We start from the raw sequence: 14334 nt of genomic DNA, 5'->3' as shown, positions 1-14334 counted from the left end.
TTTTATCTACTTTACATGTTTTATCTACTTTAGATGATTCTCCCGTGACTGCTTATTAAAAGCAGCACAAAGCTCTAGATGGAAGCAGCACTGCCTATTTATTCCTGTAGCTTTAAAATCGGATGTTACTCTGCTGTGAGGCAGAAGACTTTCTAGTGAATCGCCTGGAATTCCGTGTAATGCAGAAGCCTGCAATATCAGACTTATAACTGTAAAACACCGCTCATTGTCATGGTTAATTTTTCTCCAAACACTTGCCACATCTTCACATAATTTTTCCCTCAAATCAAAATACAGCAGTTTGCATGTATATCTGATATTCTCACCCAGAACACGAAAAAGTGTATGTGCCTGTAGTCACTGGGTATATCGTGAGCCTACCTTTGGATCAGAGACACCTGCATCATAAGCAAATATTCCACGATGCTACATAATTTCAGGCTTAATTAGTTCTTCAAGCCTTTCTCTTTTTGGCAGAGAGGAGTGAGTGGGTAAGCAGTGTGCACTGAAGCTGTCTTAGTCTTGCAGTGAAAACCCAACTGAGGTGACTCTTTTGTCATTGGTTATTGGGGAGGTTTTCTCCAGCTGGATGCCTTCTGCCCGGTCACCATAAATTAGTTTTGTGTCACTGCCTCTAACAGCCAAAACACACTGATAGTCTTCAAATGATGGTTTATATGACCTGAAACAAGAGCTAGCCTTATTTTTCTGCTCTATTACTTTCAAAGAATAGTCTTTCTATTATTAACATGCTGTAGTAAAAATAATCCTAAATTCCTTTAAAATTTATAGTGTTGTTTTTTTTTTTTTTCATTGAATCTCATGAATGCAAACTTTACCAGAGTCATAAACTATTGACGAGCAGATGGATGTATATCCTTTTTAATAATGTGAGAATGTGATTTTTTTTTTTTTTTAATTGTTTTAGAATGGTTTATAGTTTGGTGGTTTTTCAGATCTCTTCTGGCTTGCTTTTTTCTACGGCTGTATAAATAAGATAGGAATTCTCTGATGGTATGATGAAGTTATAAAAATATAAACTGGCTGCGAAGGCAGTCATGGCTGTAAGCAACAAGGGCTACCCTATCAGGTACAATAGGAGAACCTTCTCTGGTTGGAGACAAATTTCATGAAGCAAAAAAGGTGGTGAATAACAATACCTTAGGAATGAACATTTCTAATCGGGCATTTTTCAATCTGATTTGAAGGGAAAGGTCAAAATTTGGAACGGTTCAACAGTAGTTTTTAATACTTGTAAGTTTGTAATGTTGCCAGCTTCCAAATGAGTAGTCCGTTGCTTCCTAAATAAAAGCTTTCAAAGAAGTAAATATACAAATTCAATATTACAACAAATTTCACTTTCGATTAAGAACAGCAAATTTCTCTTTTGCATTAGAGTCTGTGTCTCTGAGGGGGTTTTATTGTTAATTTGACACATCGAAGGCAGTTTTCAATCCACTGCTATAGAAGGGCCAAGAAAAAAAACTCAAACTGGTTTCAGTTGGCTTCAACAGCCCCCCCGCGGGACTGAGCTGAGCCTGTTGGCCAAGCCGGGGGTGCTGTGAAAAGAAACAGGCTTATCTTGGTGAAGTCCTGGTAGCCATTGTAGAAGAGATTGCATGAGCTCCTTGAGTTGAAACGCTTTCTCAAAGGTCTGTAGGGCATATTGTGTGCTCCTTCAGCTCCAGGACTGTTACACAGGTTACCAACCCACTTTATATGGTTTTATGGTATTTCTGAGCCTTGTTTGTTTGTGAAAACAGAATTTTCTTTGCAGTAATGGTGATCATGAGGTTCATGAATTTTAAAAAAATTTACACTGTAGAAATGAATATCTACTAAAGATAACAAAAATATGTTAACATGTTATTTGCATCAAACTTTCTCATTTGTTGACTCTAGTAAAGTCCAGTCTTCTACTGTGGTAATTTTGTTAAAAACCTTGGAATAGTTGGATGGAAAATGGAATACAAAGGGGACTTGTGAGTGGATTACTAGAGTACGCTGTCTTGATGCATGGCCTTTCACATCCTGTTTCACAGACTTTTCATCACCTCGTTATTTTCGGACATTTTACAGAAGGTGAAAAATGCTCAATAAAAATTCATAAATCATGAGACCTCTTCAAAACTTCCTATCCTCTTTGATACTCAGGAGTGCTAAAATGGTGGAGCTTTCACTCCTGGCACTCAATTCATAGGAGGTTGTCCAGTGAAAAGAAAGATATAAACCAGAGTAGAATACAAGGAAACAAAGCTACTTGTTATGAAACAGAGAAATGAGGAAACATAATTAAAAGAGAGAGAGCAGGAAGAAATGGAGGACGATTGCAAGAATATTGTATTTAAGGCACTAAAAGATGAAAACTCCAAAAAAGGGTAAGGGGGAGTGATTTTGTTGTCAGTGTTGTGGAAGAATTCATCTCACTGGAGAATTTGCATTGTTTTTTAATTCTAACGGATAAAGGCTAATTGTTACGAAATTCGTTTTAGTTTGTTGGTACGTAGTGGAATGTATCTTTCAAACAGATTTAGTCTTATGGCTGAGTACAGAATCAGGACTGAATATTCTTGAAAACACAGCTAGCTTTACATAGTGAGCTGTGGTCCGTTCAACTGTGCGTGGTTCTTGTCCACAGAAGGGTGAAAGAGGGCCTGTATGCCACGGTTTGGTGTCAGTTATACTTTCAGAACAGAGACAAAGGGCAGGTAAGAGCAAAGGTGTGTTGTTGATCCATAGCAAGTAACAGTAGAAGTTCAACTGTGGGTGATAGACATGGTGGATGCTGCACGTAACGCAGTGATTTTCCAGCAAGAATTGCTTTGCCATCTTCATTTTAGCTAGTTGGCACGTTTTACATTAAAAATGACCCGGGTGTGATCAGTTCACAAACTGTTTCCTAACAGACTTCGCTGCTGTATTGGATTTACATGGCAAGGTTCCGGTAGCTGAGGGGCTGCAAGGGGGGGGCATCTGCGAGGAGAGGTCATCAGAAAAGCTTTTGGGTCTTTCCTGTTCACTTAATGATTTATGCCAACGTAAGGTTTAGAAAAAAGCTTATATAAAATAAACCATGGCTATGCTGCCTTGGATTTCGTATGCTTTATGCAACCACTTTGGAGCACAGGGAAATAACTACACGAGGTGTAGAGCAAGGAGAGATCAGGCCCTGGACTACTAGTCTTCATCGTTGTGAAAAGAGGCCTCAGAACGCGGTCGTGAAATTTTCTGATATTGATTTCGTGCGTGTGTAGGAAGAGGTTAATAACAGTTTGTAGATACAGGAAGTCTTCCAGTTTTTCTGTGTGTTAACATGGGAATTTAAACACAGCTACTTATATGGCAGTATTAACTAGTGTGTTAACGAGCAATTCAGGGGAAAAATCTCACCAAAACTGTGTACTTGCTACATCCCAAATCAATTTCCCTGCTTTTTTCATTGTTTCCTACGTAATTAAATCGATGGTTCTAATGCTGAGCTTAAAATGAAGCTGACACAAACTCCCTGAATGCTGCAGAAACCAATGGTCCTTGAAAAAGGTCTTCATTTTTGTTGCCACACAGTTCAGATGTTTTACATCTGTTTTGTTAACCGAACTAAATATTTACGCCATCACGTTCCCGTATTTACCAAACCCCACTAAAGGGAGGTTTCCCATTGCTGTTATAGAAATACAAGCCCAGTATTGTACCAAGAAGGAAAGAGAAATCATGGTATACGTACGTTGTTCACCAGGAAAAGATTATCTAGCCATCAAGTTGGGTTTTTTTTTTTTAATTTTAATTGTGCTGAAAGATATTAAATGTGTTTGATGTAAGAATACAATATAAATCCTAGTTTTATATGCTTCTGGAATCTTTTACCTAGCAATCCTTACACAGGGATCATCGTCCACCCCTTTCCAGGCCTGGGAAACGTAAGTTGTGAAATGCTTCTCTTTGAAGAAAACCTTCTTTTTAAAGATAGGTTCTTTTTTTTTTTTTCTTCTTTTTGGCCACACATACTCATAAAAAGCATTATCTAACTCTGCAATTAGTCTCCCTGCAATCAAATAAAGGGCACGGATTAATTGGAGAACCACTAGAAATATTTTAAAGGGATTAACGTTAATGGAGAAATAAATTATCTTTCTATCAAATTAGGTTAATAACAAAAATTAGGACTGGCCCCTTACACTTAGTCAAAATCCTTACAGAGTCTGCTAATCAAGCAACTTTTTCTATCAAATCAATAAAATTTTCAAGTGGTTTAGGGTCCTAACTCTCATACTGAAAAGGATCAAGCCCCTTGGAAGCCTAACTCTTACTGCTATGTCAGATTGTAAAAACTTGTCTCCTCAAGGAAAAAAATTGTAACCTAAAGGGGGTTTTATGAAGTAGTAGGTGCCTTAGTGCAACTCTTACTGAAATTAATGTAAGGCAGAGTCCTGGTTAGCCTGTTACAATCTGTCTTGTTCTTGGTGTGAAATTACTATAGGTTCATTACGCTTTAACTCATAATTAAGTTTATGTAGTAGTTTGGAGAAGAGTATTATTTTTTTATTGACTCTATTCTATAAAAACATAATTGCTTAATCCCTTACAATATTTAAAGCAGTCCTGCAATTAACACGTGGCCTTTATTTGCATAAAGGCAATTAGCAAAGGTGATTTGTAAAACCTTCTTAAGCATCATTTTTATCTGTGTATTGACGTGATATTTTCTCGATTTATTGGCTGGCTGTAAATACATGTGAGAAAATATTTGACACGTATCAAAGTTCTGAAGTGGGTGAGGTTACTGCAGCAGGACTGTCATCACTGCTAGTTAATTATTTCAGTGCAACAGTTACCAAAAAAGTACTGCCTTTATTAAGACAGGTACAGCTGAAATGGCTATAGCTATGTAATACTGCCTGCTATGGTACGTTTGTGTGGTGAGACTTTTTGTAAGCACGAGCGTCTTAAGGAGCGCAGTTTGGGGTTTTTAATTAAAACATTTGGCACAGGGATAATTGTCAGATTGCATCCCGACTTGTCTGCATCTGGACAGACTGTAGGCTACCGGTAGGCTACCTGTAGGCTAAATTTTGACTTTCTCTAAAAGGAGAAGTAGAAGAGTAAGTCAGTGGCATTTTTTTAATTTCTAAACATACGAATGTAGTGTAGTGAGTGGTGACAGATGGAGGGCACTGGACGCAGTTCTCCAGTGGTGTTCTGTGCAGGTGCAAACTGGTCCTTAAGTATAAATCCTACATCTATTTTGATTAAAGTCTCAAGTTGATGATATAATCAACCTTGTAAGCAAAAACCAAATGTCTACTTTCAATCACTTTCTCAGGAGAATTATTCTGACAGATTAAGCATGAGCAAAGTATTACATTTGCATAACATAAAAATCTGTTTTGTTTAACACTCCAGTTCCATAGATGTAGTTATAGAAATAAACTTAGTGACTATCCATGCACACTTAATTTTTAGTTCGGACTCTGTTTATCTGAGCATTAGTGTTCTTCAGCATCTCTTCATCTCAAACAACACTGGAGAAGAGTTGTCCTTCACGACATCATAGACTAAAAATCATTAGAGCCAAAACGGTGCAGATCAAGTGGCTCGAGTGTTATGCTAGGAATCGCTTCAAGAGCACTGTTTACTATCTGCCAGGAAGAAGGTGGGGATCAGACTCTCTCTCATGTGTATTAAAAAATGTTTAAAGTTTCACACATTATCACATTCCATTAAAAATCCCATTAATCTAACCCATAATAGAAGAAACATGAAAAACCTAAAATAAATAGTGGCATATCCCCCTGCCTCTCTTTATGCTTTCTTTTAAGTAAGTCTGACTCTGAACGACTCCCATCTAACAACACAAGGTAGAAATTATTCAGTTAAGGAGAAGTCTGGGTTTTTTTAACACTTGTGTAGCCAAAGGTCCCTGGTGAGAAGGATTTCCTAATAATTTTCCAATAAAGAACAGAAAAACTTCAAAGGTGGTATTTCCAGAGGAGCAGATTATTAGAAATGATTTATATTTGAGGAGCTTTATTTTATTAAAAGATGTGCAAGAACTCCTATGTGTCTAGTTTCACATAAACCTCAGTGAAAGGTTAGAAAATTAGCTCATATGTGCTGTTTATACAGTTGGATGGATCAAGGAGACTTTGCATTTCACAACTTTTTGTTTCTGACAAGTTCCAGAGTTCCACTGAACTATTTATGTGGTCACTTACCCTATAAAGATGGAATTGGGGGTCTGAGTTCACAAATGCTACCAGAAAGCCTTCAAGTGATAAAATGAAAATGGATCTTGGTCGCTGTTGATCTCAAATCTGGACTTGAACTTGTGGCCTATGGATGTAGGGTTGTGTGTCTTACGTTTTTCATCTCTAACTTCCGAATTTTTGTAGTTTATGAACAATTCATGAACTTCTATTTATCTTCAGCAATTGCCTTATGAATCAAGGATTTTAAGTGGAATAGGATAATCCAGGAAATAGTAAATTTCAATTCATTTTTATGAATCTAATATATATTCCACATATGAGAGCAGAGATGTGAATACATTAGTGATAAAAATACTAGAAAGAAATTACCTATTTCTATAACTGTGGTTTAATTCCCAAAGACGTGTAGTCAGAGATTGTGGCAGATCTGACTTTTGCAGCTCTTGGATTTTCTGGGACTCTCTACCCTTAAAAGCGAGTGAATACACCTCTGAAGATTTTTCCCTCTGTTATTTCTTATTTATAATGGGCTATTTTTTCAGCTTGATTCTCTGTCTAAAGCAAAATGTATTCACAGCTAAATGTTTTGGAAAATATTTCATTATTTTTCAGGGAATTTCTTTCTCTCAGTGAAAGAATAGCTTCTCTGTATTTGTTGTTGATAAAACTGTTTTAAATCCTTTCTCTGCTGCCAAACATAGAATCAAGTGTAATGTTAGGCGAGTTGGTTGTCAATTACATTAGCCCACACTCCAGGATTTGCTATCTGCAATTCTGGAGTAATGGCAGAACCATGCTGTTAGGCTGAGGGGCAGGTGACAGATCTAAAATCCAGTAAGTCGTGAACGAGGCTAGCTAGAAACTCGTATTTTAGAGCATTGACAGTCAAGTAGTTTTCACAAAAGATTTTTTTTTTAATTCCGCCTTTGGGCATGAGTATTTCAGACAATACTTCAAATAAGAATTCTAAGTATTGCATATCTGTCAATGCAGGTGTCTATCAATTCGCTCCCCAGATGTAGGGTGAAAGGTTAGAGGTGGTGATGAAAATGTTGGCACGTTCTGAAGATGTTGTAGATGCCAATTTGTTCAGACAGCTCTAGAAAGAGCAAACTGCATAATCTGCAAGTATGAAAAAAGTACTTCCAAACCTGTACAAAGGATGTATTAAAAAGTTTATCAATTATGACATAATCCAAGGAATTTGCACTTGAAGAAACCATAAAAACTGTCTGTTCACTCTGAATCCTGCTATGGCAATGCAAGAATTAAAGGCAGTGTATCCCAGCACCAAATATACCCTCAATATCTTCTAAAATTGCTTCACTAGACTCTTCAGATACTTTCCTCAGGAATTATTACCTAAATATTGAGGAGTATGCCCTCTAGACCGTCAAGATACCCATAATTACAAGAACTACAAAGCCTTTCTGCAGCACCTGCAGTATTTCCTACTGCAGAGGTTACACCCTGGGCCAACAGCAGCACGGTCCATACAGGCCAGCAGAGAATTCCGTAGTAGCCTGGCTTTGTGTTTACAGCTAAATAGCCTAGCGGCTCTTTTACAAAGAAAGTCAGGATCGTTGTTCTCATTTTACAGGGCAGAAAACCATTTGAGAGCTGAAGAGAAAGGGGAAGTGGCTTTGTGGTTTGTGGCAGTGGCATCCTCAGGGGTCAGATGGAGATGGAATTGGATTAAAATTTCCCAGAGTCCTGCTCTGGTTCGTTAAGTTGTAGGGCATGCCTCCTCCCTTGCAAATATCCCAAACTTAAAGACAAAAATGCTTACATCATTGCTTTTAACAGTTCTTTTCAATAGTTCCATAGCCCTGCCTAAATATAAATGGGAATGAAAATAGGAAGGGAAGCACAGAACCTGATAATGTTTAATCTGTGAACAAATCCCTCCACATAGGATAACAAAAAGACAACATACAAACCTGTAATTTTCCTACAGGAAAGGTCAGTTAAACCAGCTTGACCTTTTTTCCACATATAAAGCAATAAGCTATCAGCCCTATCTGAACAGTCTTCAATCCCAAGACGCTCTCAAAATAACTTGGAGATAAAGCACAGAGATAAAAATCAGTAGATGCTGATGGGTTGGGCGTGCAGTTGTTTCTTTGAGATGCTTCTTCAAGAAACGTTTTACATATGCTATAAGTGAAAGTCAGGAGAGAGAATAATGGTATTTCAGAATAACAACTCCCTGGAGAAACGAAACAAATTAACATTTTATCACAGACAAATAAGTTGGAAACTCTCTAATTTATAGATATTTAGATATAAGCACATGAAGATACTGCTATTCGGGCATTAAAAATAGAAGTATTATCTTTCTACTTAAAGATTCTGCTAAATAACTATAAATTTCTAATTAAGTAGATGTGAAATCTACGTGAAAATATAGTTAATTTTATTCTTTGAGACTGAAACCCAACATCTAAATGTAATAGTAATTTAAAAGTTTGGGTCAAATAATCCCAGAATTATTTTCCTAAGTAGAACTATATGAACCAAAAGAGCGGCAACGGAACAACACTAGCTTAAGGCCGCCTTCTGACATCAAGACAGAAGCGTTGAACTCTTCAGACTCCAGTCTTTGACACACAGAAAAGAATATTTGCTCTACAGAGCACGAGCAAGTGACAAACTCAGTCTAACCAAATCGTTCCCCAACACCGAGCGCTTTGCACTTTTAAGATTCAGCTGGGCAGGGTGCTGGGCCATCTCGTCTAGCCCCTGATTTTGCCAGGAAGGGTTGGACCAGATGATCCGTGAGGTCCCTTCCAACCTGGGATTCTAGGAGTCTGGGAAAACCCCAAAGCTATCATCATTGTCCTTATTCAGCTCCATTCAACACATCATCCAGAAGAGGTGCGCAAGATGCTATAAATTGTCACGCATTAAAAAGCACTTAAGAAATCTGAGGTTAAACTAAAAAAACCCAACGCCATCAGAACGGTACATGTACAGAAGGGTAAATCTTTTTTTCGTGTTTTGTGCGTGGAAATTAATTTGTCCGTTTCCTTAAGTTTGTGCCCTGTGGCAGGATTTCTGTTTTGTCATGAATTTCAAGAATCGAGAAACTATCTTTGCGCAAATCATTCAGGGCTACATTTCCTGATAATGTCTCAAGGGTTAACTGTCAGGGGACTGTTACCAAACTAAATACCAATGAATAATTATTTTGAGTATGATTCATGAAGTGTTTATGGCACCAAAATTTGTAATACATCAGCAACCGCCAGAAATGGATTTACTTTACTCTTAGCTTGCATATCTCACTGCAAATGGCTTGTGTGTTCACTTACCATTGGTAATGAAATGAACAGCCCTTAAAATGAAGGAATATATTTGCAGCGGTTGTGGATGTGTTATAGATGTTCTTTGCTGCAAATACATTATGAATTTTTACAGTATTAAATATGTATGTACTATTTATATCATTCTTACGAATACATGGAATTTTTATGTTTCGAAGACTTCAAATAATTTTTTTTACCCCTCTTTTTTGGTTCTTTTGTTACAGCATTTGCAGCATTTACTTAGTCTGCTGTTCAGAATAATTATTTTGTCCAAGAAATCATCATCTTGGACCACCAGATCATCTCCCACATACCGTAGATCAGTTTTCTTTAGATCGATTTTCTATTTTTCATAGATCTATTTTCTTTTTTATCCTATTTTTTTAGAAGCTTTGAAACCCTTTTTTCCTTCTACCGCAGTAATCACTTATCTATTTACCCCATGTAACTTCACTATTGAACAACAAATTAGCTCTGAAGACGAGACACCAGGCACCGAATCTAATGATGTTTCATTGTACATCCATGTCCACTTGGTTTCACAAGTTACACGTGGGTTAGTGTTCTCAGTCTGAAATACAGTTCAGGTAATGCTGGGCAATAGTTAAGCCAACCTGTGTTGTGTGTAACACATCCTTTAACCAACAGGCAATCTGCTATAAGCTTGGTAACCCTGCGTTTCAAAAGTTACGTGGAGGAAAAAGGTGACCTTATTTCAGTAGTTGCACAGAGGTCAAAGGCTACTGTCTTGTCTCCTGATTCTGATTAGATGATTGGAAGCAAATCATAGACTTTTTGCTGCCAGTGCTACTCCCAAATATTTCTAGGTACAGAATTCAGTCTTGCAGCATTTGCAGTTACTTCACTGGCCCGGATGCCACTGGATAGTGTTCATATGGAGAAGGCTATGTGGCCTGGCTAGTTGAAAGTAAGGATGCCAATTGTTTTGCAAAAATGTGTGGGAGAAGGGCTAAAGTTCTGAGTGCATGTCAACCCTGAGACTGAAGACCTAAACAGGCTGACAGCACCGAAACGGATGGCTTAGATGGAAGCTGGAGGAACCTTCATCACTGCAGCCTCCGAAGATCAAGATGGTACCTGAAAGAAGAAGAAAGATGAAAATATTTCAGTAAAGCTGGGGAAACTTCTGCTCGTGGAATAATTTCCTTAAGTAACCCTTTCTTCAAGTATTGTTTTTTTAGTCCAGCAACTTAGTTGATTGGGTTGAGTTTACAGAGCGCCCCGAGGCTTGCCTTTGTGCTGTGCTCCTTACTGCCAGCTCCCTTCGCTCTTCAGGATGTGTCTGCTCCCCCTGGCACTCCACAAGCTCTGAGTTCTGCCGTGTGAGTCTTCGACTCCAAGATATTCCATCTATTTCAGAATTCAAGAAAACAACAACAGCTTTCCTTTTGCTGACCAGCTGCTTTCTTGCAAAAGGTGCAAAACCTGTTGTTTTTCCTAAGAATCTGGGTGTTTCAATTAGAATGATCACGCACCAGTTCTATTTCCAATACAATCTGGGGGGAAAAAAAAAAAATAAAAAATTGGAAATAAACTCTGAAAACATTTTACTTGAAAGGCAAAAACATTTTAGATTTTATGAAAACCTGAAACGGGCTCTTATTCAGAAATTTGTTAAAAGATTTTAAGAATTAATCCCTGACTAGGAATTTGTTCAAAACGTGTTTCAACAGACCCTTTCATTACCTCCTGTTTACTTTGTTCTCTTGCTGTTGATAATTTCCTTTAAATTGGAAGTGTCTCCTTCTGAAGCCATCCTGTTTAAGTTCATGACTAGACAATTACATTTAAATTTGTGTATTTTCTTTTTAAACATTTCCTACAGAAATTACAGTGAATTGTGGCTTCATGCAATTACGACTTCAGGGTAGAATCGCCAACATCATTTTTTATCAAATGGTTTAAATGTACTGTATATTACAAAGATGAATAAGATAACCTTTCTGAAGGCAGTTACAGTGCAGGAGATATGCAGGTACTTTGGGATACACCATGTTTAGGAAAGAAAATATTTTAATGCATGCAGTTCTAGAACAGAATACAGAATATTTGGTGCTGTTATTTGCTCTGCCACTGATCCGCGTCAGAATATCAAAGCTATCTCTGTTGACTTCTGTTTCTCTGCCCATAATTTATCTGTCGTATCTTCAAATCAAAAATTATTTCTTCCTATAGCCACCAACCAAACTAAAACTTTAACCTCAGCTGGGAGCCTATATGTAATAGTGCTGACAAACTTCTGAGTATGGAGTTCTTTGAGAGAGACAGCTTGCAGTTCGAAGTTCTTTCATGTAAAGGGAAAACAGATAGGAAAAGTAACCCGAGAGAAACTTTTGGGAAGTATTTATACAAAAGGAGAATATGTAGGTATCGAGGCTCCAAACCCCAAACTCCGATCTAGTCATTTAATATACACCTGTTTCTATAATCATGGACGGATGAAACTAACACTCACCTGGGCATGATTTAGTTTTAATCCTGTGGGTAGTCCTTCCTTAATACTCCAGTGAGTATTCACTACTCAACAGGAATGCTCAAATACTTAAAGATAACTTTTCATTAATTCCAGTTTGTGAGATTTCTGTGTTTTTTAATTGAAGGATTTTGGTATAACTCTCACATTTGCATGAGCTTCACCTGTTTATTACTTTAGCACCTTAAAATAGTTTTAAATTCCTCATTCTTGAGACTGCCAGCTGGCGAGAGAAATACTGCCAGCATTGTACAGACAGATGAGTGGATATTGAAAGACTACAGGTCGGATTTTGAAAGAAATTGAGATACATAAAAATCTTTGCAAGTCCGATCCTTGGTATCAGCCTGAAAATCATATATATGGGGAAGAGAAAGGCAGTCCAGGCTCTTCATCTGGTAAGACCCTTCCTTTCTTGCTCTGTTTCATAAACGTAGGGCTGCATGGTCCCGTGGTCTTTGAGCATGTGCGCAAGAGAATCTACTATTACTCTGAATCGATCAACAGTAAGCTCTCCGTGAGCTGGGATTTACCCTGAGGAACTTGATGGCAAAAATTTCATAAGAAAGAAAGTTTGCCTCGTGTTGCATGAGCATATATCGGCAAAGGGCAGAAATTTTTTACGTAGAAGTTTGTCTCAGTTTTTTGGTTTTTTTTATCAGTTCAGTCTAAATGAAAGCGCTGATGGGATAGGAGGTATTTGGCCGTATGACAAACCTATGAAGGCAGTCAGTAATATTTAATCACAATGTTGAAAATTATTTTCTTTTAAGGGAGTCTAAATAGACAAATTAAGGAAGAGCTCAAGAAATTTTGCCAGCATTGTGTTTAATACTCACTAAACTTCTACTAGTATCATCTTCTCAGAGGCAGATTAGTAAATACGGGGTTAGATGTCTTCTATTGCAAAGGATAACCAAAGTTACCCCCTGTAAAATGGTTTTGTAAAGAACTTTAGCATAATGTGTTGACCTCCAACTTAGGTTTGTTGGACACAAAAGCATCCTTTGTGTTGATTTTAGAGAGGACTGGAAGGCTGAAATAAGAAATGAAGGAAACTCACGGGGTGGATTTAAAAGATCCATCTGGGGATCTTTCTGACAAGAGATCAGCCTACAGAGGGGGATGTGTTTTGAGAGAATCTGTTGTAGCAACTTGATAATTTAAATTTCGATCCTGAAAATGAACGTTTGACTAACTGTATACCTCTTAGTACTCGGACAGATTTAAACAAGGTGGAGGTAAAGGTTTCCAGCCATTAGTTTAACCACTGCTTCATGTTTGAGGAGCAATAAGAAATGAGGAACTTACTGTTTGAAACGACCCAGCTCCATAAACTGGTGCCACTTGGTGAAGGTACGTTCATGAGTTATGTATTTAGGAGATCCAGGATCACACCTTGGGCCTTGAAATAACAAAACAAATAGGCCAAGCCCCAAAGCCCTCAGCAGAGGCACTGGGCTATAGGGACGTGGTTTCGAGATGCTTCTGGTACGTGAAAGGGGTGCAAACTGCAGTTGAACTTGAGAATACCGTGGCTTTATTTTATCTTCTGCACAGATGGAAGAATTCACAGGGAGATTATTCTTGTAAAGTTTTTTAAAAGGATTTAAAGTTTGCTTCCTTGTTATTACCCGTGTTATTACTGGTTTTAATTTTCTATCTATACTTAAACCAGCTCCCTGCTCCTGAACCCTAGGGGGTAGCACAGCTGTCTCATCCTCCGACTACTCAATAGGTGATTGATACAACTTTACATGCTGAATTAAATCTCAGTGGCATTAATTTATTGTAACCGAAGGTTGAGCAGCACAAAAACCGTTTGATCATTATAGAATTAATACCTAATGTATTGAAAAGGACAAGGCAGTGTTCTGACAGGTCTTGATGTTTTTGGGGTTTGTTGTTGGTTTTGGTTGTGTGGTTTTTTTCTTTTCTTCCCCCCCCCCCCCCCCCCCCCAACTTTCTTGTAAATGACTGCTGTCAGCCGGTTTAACAGGAATTCATGCGGTTCGGGATGCTGCGGTGCTTGTCTCATTAGCCGAGCAGCAGAATTCTTGTGAGAATTCTTGGTTTGTCTTGTGAGAATTCTTGGTTTCCTTTGGAAGGAGGAAGGGGAGGAGGCGGGCAGGGATGTCCCAGTCCGGCCCGGGGCACCCTCCTCCGAAGCAGCAACTCCCCGCGGCCGCTCTCTCGGGGTCCCTGCGTGTCTCCGCTTAGTTGTTCTCCCCCCGCACCCGGGACACGCACCCCTCCCCGGGACAGCCCCGGGGGCCGCCGCTCCGCCGCGGACAAAAAGTTGCGCCCGCGCCGCCGGTCAATCGGG

At 38.5% G+C, this 14334-nt stretch overlaps 1 protein-coding gene across 14 annotated transcripts in view; it reads left to right on the top strand.

Moving 5' to 3' along the window:
- Nucleotides 1-14334, top strand: part of RBFOX1 (RNA binding fox-1 homolog 1) — a 957841-nt gene that overhangs the window by 40106 nt on the left and 903401 nt on the right. The gene's annotated exons all lie outside the window — the stretch shown is intronic.

The sequence above is a fragment of the Athene noctua genome, chromosome 15 (genome assembly GCF_965140245.1).
Source record: "Athene noctua chromosome 15, bAthNoc1.hap1.1, whole genome shotgun sequence".
NCBI lineage: Eukaryota > Metazoa > Chordata > Aves > Strigiformes > Strigidae > Athene > Athene noctua.
This window is presented reverse-complemented; position numbering and strand designations above follow the sequence as displayed.